The sequence below is a fragment of the Grampus griseus genome (assembly GCF_964374135.1).
Source record: "Grampus griseus genome assembly, chromosome: 3".
NCBI classification, from domain to species: domain Eukaryota; kingdom Metazoa; phylum Chordata; class Mammalia; order Artiodactyla; family Delphinidae; genus Grampus; species Grampus griseus.
Window position 1 is genome coordinate 145783476 of NC_139019.1, and position 10360 is coordinate 145793835.

Consider the following 10360-nt stretch of genomic DNA (forward strand, 5'->3'; position numbering starts at 1 on the left):
TAGGAGAATGTTGAGTAACAGTGCTTTCTGAGTAACAGTGGGACTTCTTACAGAATCTACATTCAGGCTGCAGGCGAGCTATCTTTTCCAAGTCCAGCCACGCTCACCCTAACATAAGAAGCGCCTTATGTGCATCCCTGCCACTTGGCCAAGCTCAGCCAACAGTACCATAAATGGCAACTTGTGAGTGTGCCATGATAAAGGCTTTCAGTTCAGGCTCAATCTTTTAAAAGAATCTTGCCATCTTTAATTCTTTAGCTTCCTTTTCTAATACATGTATCCCTTTACCCTTCCTTTCAGAAGTAAACTATGGCTTTCTATAATCCCCTATACCATAGGCTCTCATTCTTTTCCCCTTATGATACTTCTCACAATTCAGTTTCTATGGGTTTATCAAACCTGAGCTTTCAACAAAATGTTTCTGGTGGGAATAGGAGAATTAAAAGAGGTGGAATGTGACTCTATGGTTCAATCATATTTGTGATTCTTTTTAAAAAGGATTAAAAGGAAATATCTGCCCTGAAATTCCATTCAAGAATGGAGGCAACTATAAAGACGTGACACGGTGAAATACATATACCATATTAGCTACCCAAATCAAGTGGTCATCTATAGGATATGTGTTTTAAGATCCCATTTGGAAAAGGTATACATCATAACACAAACTCAGTGGGCTCACACTCTTCCATCCTCATGTTGCACTCACCCCAGACAGTATACATATATATTCACAGATACACACACACACACGTACCCCTACTATTTCCTACTGAGGAAGACAAACACTGGTGACACAGTTAATGTCATTCTTTGACACCACTGTACCACAATACTTGCCTTGCAATTAAACAGCTAGGCCTGGTGGTATTGAAAGGTCCACTTTTCAAAAAACGTCCCGGATTCCCTTCCAAGCCTTCTTCATTGTTTTGGAATTCTCTTTTGTTTTTGTTGAATGATATTTTTATAGTTTGAGAATATACTTTGGGGAAAAAAATTCTTGGATGTTTGTATCACTCTGAAATCTATGTAGGCTACAACACTAGACTTCTCAGTAGAAACTCCTAATACTCTAGATCTGTCCCATGTATCCCACCTACCCAGATCAGTCCCTGACTCGCTTTATTCAAAATATTTATTTCTTGGGTGAAAATATCAAGACCTACCTCATCAAATTTCTCAAAGTCATGAAACTAGGTAAAGTTGAGAATACCCTTAGTTATGGAAATACAATTTTAAATTATTTTGATTTTGAGAATATCAATATTTAATATCAATATTCTCAATATAGGAAGGAAGATATATAGATATAGATATATTCAATAACAAGCTGATGACAGAGGGTTTTCAAATGAAAGACAGGGAGAAACGGAGAAATGAGCATAGCGAAAAAGAGCTAGAGATTACAGTGGACCACAAGCTGAAAATAAGTCGGCAACACAAAGGAGTACTATTAGAGAAAAAACACAGTATGGGCTTTCAGTGACAGGAAAGTATAGTGACAATCTGTAGTTAGGAAAAGTTTGACAACCGGGATTGAGGTGTGGTCTTTCCTCAGTGCTGTGCATTACTCTTACACATACAGAGCTGTTCTTCTCAGCTACTTGCTTATACTTAATTTTGACCAGTTAGTAATGTATTTACTGCCAAAGACCCTTGCTTCTTAATAGACATTTTTAAAATTGAATCCTAACAGACAGGGAATTATGCCCCAGTATATGGTCAACATAATTTATGTGTTTTACCAATGAATTTAAAGAAGGAAAGAACATATGAATACATGTTTCATGTTTTTAAAATAATTTTTAAAATATATAATATACATCTTTCTCAAGTTTTTGTAGAGAATTTATATATATCAGACTGTAGTATATTTGTGTTGAAAAACATTGAGTCCAATTTTGGCTACCACACTTTTAAGAAGGATGTACAGAAATGGAAAAAGTCAGAGAAAAGTGGTTAAAATCATGGAAGTGATTAAAATCATGGAAAACAGGTCCAATAAGAAGGAGCTTTTGCACCTTGAAAATTAAGGCTGCATGATGACTGTCATTAGGTTCAAGAAGGTTTTGTACATGAGACATGCTGTGCCACTATTCACCTGAATAAGTGAACTGAATAAAAGTAAATAGAAACGAACTTAAAAGAAAGGCTAATTGTTTTGAAGAAAGAAAATGTGCAAATTGAATAATGAAATACCGTTGAATAATGAAATGCTCGGATAAACATCTAGTCTCCATCTGGAAATTTCCCATGAGAATAAATAGCCTTGTCTCCCCTTTGATTTTGCCATCCACCTACTTGAAAGCAGAAGGTTCTGATAGGTAATCTTGGGAGGTTGTAGATACCGGGAGATGCCTCTGGCTGCACAAAACTAAAGTGTCATACTGAGTATTGCTAACAAAGAATGTATGCCTAAGAATATTCCTGGTGGCCCACAAGGTTGAGTTCCAAAATTATGGTTTCTTTGGGGGCATTTGAAGGGGAGTCATGTGACCCACAGCTTTCAGTGACTTGGATGTGAAATAGGCTTTGATCACCCAATCTCATTACTTAAAATTGTGCCTTTCCAGAAATTAGAGAAGAAGCAATCCCATTTGGAAAACTGGAAAGGGGAATAGAACATAAAAAGTGAGTGAATAGCTGCATGTTGATCCAAAGTCTCTGTGATCTTTGAGGACATCTGCACCTACAAGCCAGCTATCTCTTCTTTAATAAGCCCAGACTAGAGCCATGGCCTAACTGGTCTTGGAGAGTCAAGTGGTCCATACCCTGCATTCATGATGGCCTGCTTCCTATTCAAGTCAGGGCATGAATTTTACTAAAATCCTTAAGGAATAGGATATCACACTTCATCACCATGAAAATCTCCATTTTCATCTGGACATTTTTCCTCCCACCCAATACAGAAACTTGGTTCACTTACTGTGTAGAAAATCATTAACATAACAGACCCGAGGCTGCTTTCCTTTCTCTTTGCAAGGTTGGCCCTTAGCCAGCATCTGGGAATTTGAATTTGGGGAGAGCTCCTATTATTCCCTAATTGGTAAGAGTGGCTCACTGGGCCTAACCTATTTGCACAAACAATGTGGTTTATGCTGAACACCTGCTTCTCTTCTGGGAGTCTGCAATTTTGGATCATGCTAAGCAGGGGGTGCCTATGTGACCAGCCCCCAGTAAAAATCTTGGGCACTGAGTCTCTGGTGAGCTTCTTGGTAGACAGCATTCTGCACTTGTCTCAATTCCATGCTAGGAAAAATTAAGCATGGCCTAGGGAGGACACAGGGAGAATACTCTTGGAAGTCCATGCCTGGTTTCCTCCAGGCTTCACGCCATGTGCTTTTCTTTTCCCTTAGCTGATTGTTCTTTATATCCTTTCACTATAATATATCATAGCCATGAGTACCACTGTATGCTGAGTCCTGTGAGTTCTCCTAGAGAATCACTGAACCTGTGAGTGGTTTTAGGGACTCCCAACACACATGTTTTGGAACAGTGGTTCCCAAGTCTGGCTGATCATAAGATTCACTGGTAGAGCTTTATAAACAAAAGATTCCAGAGTCTCACCCTAGACCTATGGACTCAAGATCTATAGTTTTCAAAGCTCTCCAGATGTTTTCAATGTCAAGTCAGAAGGGAAGACAGATGGCAAATCCCTTGGTGGAAAAGACAACAGCTGCATTAAAGCTATATTTTCTAGGAAAAAAAATAATACAGTGTGTTTGCCACATGGAAAGGAAAAGTCCAACTCAATATGATTACTGAATATGAATAATGTATACAGCTGACGGAAAGCAAAATTTTTCTTTTGTCTCATTGAACCTGCTACGTTGGTGCCAAGGAGGAAAAGGACGGCTATTCTTTCTGATATGGCCGCAACATGACAAAAAGGCATCTAATAAAAAACATGTGGTTGAAGAGTTAGGAAGGTGTATGGGGATGCAGCAGTTCTTCATTGCAATTTCTGGTTTGTGAAACACTAAACCTTAACAGGCATTGAAATGAACTAAAAACCTTCACAGGAAAGCAAAAAGTTAGACTCTATGCAACCAAAGACTTTGGCTTCTGCAGTGGGTAGGAGGGGCAGTTGGCTTGAATGAGGCTTGAAGGTAGCTCTCAAGGAGGCTAGGGGTATGCCCCCAAAGTTTCATTAAGAACTCTCAGAATGACAAAAGGAGAAGACTCAGTTGAGAAGTATGAGATTGTCAAAGTTGTGACATAAAAGGGCATCTCCAAATTCAAATTTCTTTCTCATTCTTAGGGCCTCTTTCAGTCTGGCTCACCAACTTATTCTGCAACTGCACAAAAAGCAGGCCTTGCAAGTTTAGCCAGAATCCAAATTACAGCTGTACTTATTATCTTATGGAGTAAGACACTTGTTTAATTTCCAAATTTTTGAAGTAGTCTTGAAAGCTGGCTTTTTAGGTTGAAACTTCTATGGACATATTCAACAAACAAAAAATGTGGGTATGTTCTCATAACATACAGAAATGTGGCATGACTGATGAATAACAGTTGATTTTGATGAGAGATTTCTCTTTAGGGGAAGTAGGCAAATATGTCCCTGATGGGTTTTGCTTTTCAATAACAAGTTATTGAACCAATTCGCCAAAATATATCTTGAAGCATCTAAAGCTCTCATTCATATATCAAATCGTATCTATGGAACAAAACAAAGGAAATGGGAGAGGATGACAGTGGAAAGTGATAAACACAAATATCACCAATAAAAGTTAGACTCAGATGCCGTGGCATTTAAAGGCACGAACCTTAGAATGTAATAATAAAGTGAATTTTCAGAATGTAAAGAAGTCCCAGGAGAAACTATCCATTTTAAAGAATATGAGATGTACCTTTCCTGGGTTTGTATATTTCTTACATCCTAACAGAACATTCTAATCCATTTCACAGAGGGAATCAAAGGCAAATTCTCAACAAGGGAAATAGAACTTTGTTTTATCTACTCCTGTGGTAATTTAACATAACTTATCCAGTTATTTTTTTTCCACAAAGAATCCAATTGCATACTCTTTTATACATATCATAAAATATTAACCCAGTTTCATTTGGTGTAGGAGTCCAGGAATGAAAGTCAAGAGATCTGGGCTCTGCCATTACCTTAATCTCTATTTGCCTAAATTCACTAATATGTCAAGTGGAACAAAAATATTTGCCCTTCCTATTTCACAGGTTTGTGATAGGGTTAAAAATGAGATTATAAATATGAAAGTGTTTTGGAAATGTGTAATAGAAGTGGGTCCTAATTAATTTGACATATGATTATGCATGCATTACATACCCCTAGAAAATCAGAACTGGGATGTAGCTGGGACATCAAGACATTCAACCAGCTTATATGCCATTTTAGTAGATAAGGATCAAAGGCATCAGAGAATGCCTGCGAGATCAAACACAGTACACAGCCAGGACTAGAAGCCATGTCTTTTAAGCCCAGTGTTCTCTTTGCTGATTCTGTTACCTCCTCAAATGGTTCTGTGCACGCAGCTTCATGCTCTGCTTGTGCAGAAGCAGCACGGCAAGATGACAACATCTACAGTATTGTTATAAAAAGCCACAACCCTGTTCAGATTTAAAGTCATTATCTGTGGCCTATGTTTTGAAGGTCTCTCTCAAACTGCCAGGACTGTTCCACCCCCAGAAATTTTAGGCAGAGTATCTCTGGAATCTTTGCTGCCAAATAAGATCATTCTTCCCCAGAAAGGACTTTTTGAAGCCATTTTTTAGCACATAGGACCCGGCTTTTCACCAATTCCTTCTCAAAGCCCCTGCAGGGAAGATCACAAAAGCTGGCATCCTGCACACACAACATATCTGACCTGGCTAGCTGCTCCCCAAATGCAGTTAGCAAGAAAACCCTATTTCATTTCTGCAAAGGTGAAAGATCTCAGATCATGAATTCTCTCAGCACTACACAGGTGAATTGTTTTAAAAATGCATTTGTGTGTATAAGCCATACCTTTCATTGCAATGAATCTTTTGCATTTTAACGGTAAGTTGTATGTTCTGACACTATAAATGGTAGAATTATTTCAAATTATCTCCCATTTGCTTACTTTATTAACCAAGAGAGTACATACAGGGCAATAAAGTTATATCTTTATCAAAAAAGCATACAGTGCTTTGGTAAGCACTGTGCTATAACCACTGTTGTCTACTCAAAGTTTTATAATGTTTTCCAGATAGGACAGAGGCATAAAATAACTCTTATTCAATCTTCTTGGAAAAATTAAGAATAATTACCACAATGCAGTCCATCAGTGGTTTTCCCGTTTCTCATTTTTGTCATTTCTCTTCTTCACAGATATTTTAGATAGACTTGATGTTATGAGTCACATAAAAGGACAGGAGCTCATGGTGTGTAAATGAGAGTCAATAGCTACAACTTATTAAGTGTCAGTCATATACTAAGCACCTGACCTACCTTGTCTCTCATCCTGACAATAGTCCTATGAGGTAAATGCTGTTAACCCATTTTGCAGATAAGAAAAACAATGATTCAATGAGATTGTCTGCCTGGCTCAATGTTACACAGTTGGTAAGTGGCAGAGCTGAGGTCTGAATCCAAGGTCTGTTTGGTCACAGGACCATGCTTTATCCATTACACCATACTGCCTCCCTCTTACAATGAGCTATTAGAGGTATAGAGAATCTGGATCTAAGTTAGATGATACTGTGGAATGAAACAAATGCAAACAGTGAGAACATGTCTCCTTCATCCACTGAATATCCACTGAAATTTCCATCTCCAAAGCCAGTAACTCACAAGGGTGAGAAAAAGCAAACTGACCCTGTGAGAAATCCAAGCAGTGCACTGGAGAGGTTAGGAACTGTAGCTTTTTACTGAGTTAACTTGGGTTTGAGCCCTAGCTCTGCCTGTTTCTAGCTACTTGTGTGACCCCACCCACTTAACCTCTTTGAACCTATTTCCTTCTCTGTAAAACAGGAAAACATCCTTGTAGGCTTGAATGACACAGAGTGTACAGTATACTTAACACCATAACTGGCATATATTGTTGCATGCTCAGTAAACGCCATCTATATTTTATTAGAACTTTTAGCTGTTAGGTTGCTGTATAAAAATAAAAGACACATTATTGGTTAAAAAAATTACAGTCTCTGGTTTAACTGGTTTTTGTTGGCACCTAATGGTTCTACACTTATTGATTTAAGAGAGACTTAAAAACAAAGAGTGGGTATCAAGCACTGGGTTTCTACTTTCAAGAACAGATGCTCTTGTTTAGGCTCAGCTAACACTGAAGTTTAGTTGGACAGCTCAAAATAGAACCCACTTGATTTCTCCTGCCAGTTTAAGTAGGAAACTGGTGCTCCTAAGAGTGTGAAGATAGAGTCTCTAGAATTTCTGATTAATATGTCAGACACTAAAATGCACATCCCATCCTTTCTTATTTCTACATAATAAAGTTTTAGCTCTTATTTGCATCATTCCCACACTTTAAAAAAAAAAATTGGCCTAAATGGGATTATGTACTGAAAATGAAGTAGCAGCCTGGCTATATGCCAAGCTGAAACGGAGACCACCTCTCAATAGGGCTCCTGCCCAAGGCAGCTCTCTCTACTAGACCTGCAGTCTTTTCGCTTATGACTTAATCCAAGAGAAAATGTGCCTGTCCCCTTGGAAAGATAACTCTTAAAACATTTAACTCAGGATGAATGAACAATGGGAGACACTTAAACAGGGAAGTGGGAAGGAGCATGAGGCTGCTGGGAACCTTGGGATCTGGAAGTGACAATTTGACCAAGGGCTGGTACCACATAAAGTTTCATTTTAAGGTTAAAACCCATAGTTTCAGATAAGCAAAAGTAAAACAAGTCTTTATGGGAGTTTTCACCAAATATCATCCACAGGGCTGGGTCCTTATAGAATTACTTTTAGGCTTAATTTTCACCTCCCTCTCTCTCTGAACAGCTCAAGTCTCCATATTTTGTAGCAGTATATGCCTTTCATTAAAAAGCCCCATAACTTGATCACAACTGTAATTTTACACCTATTTGAAACATTCGTTGGTTACTGTCATTCCATGAGATATAAACTTCCTACAGGCAAGAACTCTGTCTGCTTTTATTCACTGAGCATCCACAGTGCCTAGCAGAGTGACTCCCACATAAAAAGTGTCCTGTGAACACTTGTTGAGTGAATGAATACATTCATTGAATCCAAGAATACTGAAACAAATTCTGTCCCGGGAGATTAGGGCAGTTTCCCCAAGCATCCCTCCCTGGAGTCAGAATGCCTGGTTTTGAGACTTGACTGAGGTTTATTAGCTGTGTGTGATCTTAGTCAGATTAATCCCTCTCTCTGTGCCTCATCTGTCAATTGGGGATAATGAAGTCCAAGATCAAGGGGACCACAGGGTTGGTTTCTTCTGAGGCCTCTCTGCTTGGCTTACAGGTGGCTGTCTTCTCCCTACATCTGCACATGGTCTTCCCTCTGCACATGACTGTGTTGTGATTTCCTCTTCTTATAAGGATACCCATCATATTGGATTAGGGACCACCCAAATGACCTCATTTTAACTAAATCACCTCTCTAAAAACCCTATCTCCAAAGACAGTCCTACTCTGAGGTAGTAGGGGTTAGGACTTCAACTAATGAATTTTGGGTTGGGATTGGGGAGATGACCCAATGCATCCCATAACACCGGCGTAACTCCCCTCACAGGCCTTCCAAAAATGTCAGGGGTTACTATGTGTGCCCTGTTCAATTTCCTGTATTACAAATACAAAAAGGAAAAAATGTAACCACTCTGCTAAATCTATCACCCTCATTAACTGCCCAGTTTTTCTCCAACCATCTAGCTATTAGTCCGCTTCCCCCAAACCAAGAGAGCCCCTGTGAATGGGGCCCTTGTGTGCCACCCAGTGTCCCTTTGAGAAGAGCTGCAGTGATATGATGTTTCCCTGATGATTCCCAGCACGCATCCTTAAAGAGTTTTTGTACCACCCTACCCACTCATCTTTTCCAGACCCAACTGCCGAGGATCTCCCATCACACTGCAAGGATTTAAAACCCTTAGACTCTGGAAGATATGCCCAGGTGGTGTTAAAATGGGGTAGTATTCTTTTACAACTGAGGAAACAGAGGACACTCATGATTCGATGACAGTTTCTAGGTCTGAGAACAGTACTATGTCAGCAGAAGCCTCAGTTCCTAACACAGCAAAGACCATTGTCTTGAAAGGGTGCAGAATGGACTTCACCAGCTCACCTCAGAGCTGGGAACTGGATGGAGGGCATGGCAAGGTGTTTGCTTTCTATAATGGAAAGCAGAAAACTTTTTTTTTCTTTTTAATTACCTTGTTATGTGATACAGGTCATAAGGTAAAAGAAAAGTATGAAAAGTTGCTTTTTTTATACCTGACTTTCTGATAGCCTATATGTTTTAGGGACAGATAACTTCCTAATGAGACTTTTTATAATAAAGCTTTCATTGCTTTGAAAAATATTAACTTTTCCAGTCCTTCCGGGTAGATCAAACAGACCCTGCAGTTATAGTTACAATATCCTAAAGATTTAGCTTCTCAGTAATAATGGGTAACAGCCTTTGCATTGCCACGGGCCAAAACTGTATTATTTGAAATGAAACCTCTCATAAATATCCAACTATGAAGTCACTATCTATCAACTGCTGTTATATAAACAGGGCAGAGCCAAATCCCCCATCTGCCAATATCAGAGCTGCCACAGAGAATGATTTTGTGTCCAGAACTCACATATGAAACAGGCTCTTGCTCTGTCAGCCAATTCGAGGAAGCCAGTTTTGGTTTAGGTAGCCACAGTGTAGGACGGCCTGAAAGTGTCTGAATTCTTCATGCATTTCCTTTTTTCCAAGAGCTTGGACCACCCTCAGCCCCAGTTGCTCTCTTCTGGGTGGTTAAAAGATGTGACCAATTCTTTAGAAAGAATACTGCAGTTCCCAGTGTCCCACTTACTACCGCTCTTTTCTATGCCTTTCTCCATACCCTTGTGATATCGTCGAGCCCTAGACTTCTGCCTTCACTCTATTCTGAACACTTACATACCTGGTTCACTGTAGTTTTGTTCGGCACCAGAAATGCTAATGGGAAGTCTGTGGACCAAGTTTTGAGAAACACTGCTAGAAACAATGTGAAGCCATCAATATAAGGCGCTGCTGCATTTACCTTTTCACAACTTCTGTTCCAGAGCCTGGAACATGACAGTCACATGATATACGTGTGATAATCTGAACTCAAGCCAAGAATTTTTTTGAAGCCTAAGATTTTTTTTTTTTTTTTTTGCAGTACGCGGGCCTCTCACTGCTGTGGCCTCTCCCGCTGCGGAGCACAGGGGCCGGACACGCAGG